The sequence below is a fragment of the Jaculus jaculus genome, chromosome 7 (genome assembly GCF_020740685.1).
Source record: "Jaculus jaculus isolate mJacJac1 chromosome 7, mJacJac1.mat.Y.cur, whole genome shotgun sequence".
NCBI classification, from domain to species: domain Eukaryota; kingdom Metazoa; phylum Chordata; class Mammalia; order Rodentia; family Dipodidae; genus Jaculus; species Jaculus jaculus.
This window is the reverse complement of record NC_059108.1, coordinates 13,428,838-13,431,358: the sequence shown is the minus strand read 5'-3', so window position 1 is coordinate 13,431,358 and position 2,521 is coordinate 13,428,838. Positions and strand designations below refer to the sequence as shown.

At 35.4% G+C, this 2,521-nt stretch overlaps 1 pseudogene; it reads left to right on the top strand.

Moving 5' to 3' along the window:
* Positions 1-1,136: 1,136 nt before the first annotated feature.
* LOC123462671 lies at positions 1,137-1,295 on the top strand (annotated as a pseudogene).
* The last annotated feature ends 1,226 nt before the right edge of the window (positions 1,296-2,521 follow it).

Below are 2,521 nucleotides of genomic sequence, written 5' to 3'. Positions count from 1 at the left end.
AGAGTATTCACATCCCAGAAATGACTTAAGGAACTGAGAAATATGGGTATAGCTTATCAACAAAACTGAACTGTGATGTAGTAATTAGTTGATAGATTTATAAAAATTACTTTGCGTGAAAATTTATATACAATTTTTAGCAAGTAACTTGGGAGAATTTTAAATTATAGAATGTTACAAAGGTATTCTTTTTATATTTTAATTTTTTATTATCTGAGAGAGAGAGAGAGAAAGTATTGGTGTACCAGGACCCCTTGCCTCTGTAAATGATCTCTCCAGACACATGCCCCACTTTGTTTATCTGGCTTTCCGTGGGTACTGGGGAATTGAAGCTGGGCCATCAGGCTTTGCAAACAAGCACATTTAGATGCTGAGCCATCTCCCCAACCCCCGAAAGGTATTCTTTTAATTCTTTTCTATTTATTGATGTGCTTTTTATCAGTAGAAATGATAATATCAATGACAATATTCATCAATGAATACATAAAATTGTATAAAACACCACTCACCATTGCATTTCCAACAAAATTCTTTCTTTAATGATTTCCAAAGAGACCAATAATAATGTTCATCCATGAAGATATAAAATTATATAAAACACCATTCAGTGCATACACTGAGCTACATTTTCAATAATATCTTATACTTAAAAGCTTCCAAAAATCTAACATGTACCTATTGATTTAATCAGTAAATCTTCATAATGATTAATTATAATGACAAATCAACCCAGATTTTTTTTTTACATTCAAAGCCTCAGAGTCAGGATAAATTTTGCATAACAGTTTATATATGCATATATGCAGTGTTTTCTAAGAAGTGTGATAAGATCATTAATATGATTTTTCAGGAATTTGTTCTTTAGGCTGCAAATGTAGCTCAATGGTGGACACTCACCCACCAGCATACAGGAACCCCTTTGTTCAATGCTCAGCACCACAAAAGCAGAAAGATTAAGGTAAAAGAAAAGAATTCTAGTCATGAGTTTAGGGGGAGAAAGGCAATAATTTTAAAGTTCTTTTAAAGGAAAACTCATTCCTGGTTTTTTTAAATCTCATTTAGTTTTAATGATACTAAATTTAGACACTAAATCACCATGGCAATCCATCTGGATAGAAAAGATAGTGATTCAAGTATTTTATTTGTTTATTTCATTTTAAGTTTTACTGCTTGAAGTGTCAAAACACAATTCACAGACATTAAAACATGGGTATCCTGCGCCAGATTCCAAAGCCTGAGGTGGACATATTTCTTAATGTCCACTGTCCTTTAACCTAAGACTTGGTGCAATGCTGTAAATTAAAAAAAAAAAAAGAAACAAATAAAACATGAGTATCGTATAAATAGATGGCAAATATCATATGAATAGATGAGCCAACATTTTAGTTATTCCATTAAAAAAGGAGACAGCACATATAAGAAACAGAGATTTTGTGTAGTCCATGAAAAAGTGAATGCTGAAATAAGATGGCTAAACTAGAAGCAAAACTCATATCCCACAGGGCAATAAAATAAAAACCTTTGAAATTATCTGCAGTAGCAAAAAGAGAAGAAAAAAAAAACACACCTTGTCATTTTCCTGCAAGCTGACTTCTCAGTCCACAGGGGTGTAAAGTGACTATGCCCTAACGAAGCACAAGACCAGCCTAATAAAATTACGTTTCCTGCAAGCTGGATTATCCTCAAACTCACATGGTAGGAAATGCTCTTAACAAGACACTACTGGACCATGTAATCACCCATAATTCTCCTTGGTAAAGCTTATGGTAAAAATATCTTAAATGTCAACTTGAAAAGGTAAGAAGAGAAATACCACTTTTTCAAAATTCTTTTTTTTTTTTATGTTTTATATATTTGCAAGCAGAGAGATGTTAGGGCCTCTAACCACTACAAACAAATTCCAGACACATATGCCACTTTGTGCATCTGGCTTTACATGGGTACTGGGGAATTGAACTGGGGTCATTAGGCTTTGCAGGCGAGCACCTTAACCACTGAGCCACTCTCCAACCGTTTTTGTTCTCCTTTTGCAAGGTAGAGTCCCACTCTAGCCCAGGCTGACTTGTAATTCACTATATAGTCCCAGGCTGGCCTCAAAGACACAGCGATCCTCCTACCTCAGCCTTCTAAGTACTGGGATTAAAGGTGTGTGCCCCCATGCCCAGCTCAAAATCCTTCCAGGTACTGCCTAAACTATAATGCTGATGATAAAGTATATCATTCATTTCAGTTGTATGTCAAAGGTTGGTCTATTGACATGTTTCCAAACAATTTGCCTGGTAGTCAAAAGGATGCTAGGTCAAACACATTTATGGGTAGCAAGTGGTGGGCTAAAAATGGTCCAGTATAATTTGTCACTGGATCTGAGCATTCCAAGTCTCTATAACCTTCAAGAGGGTCACAATCAGGGAAGTTCTAATTAGCCAATCGGCTTATAGCATCTTTAACACAGGGGTGACTTTGTCCTGAGAACTTCAGTTCATAGGCTCATAAGAATTCTTGCATCGTGAACTTGAACCTG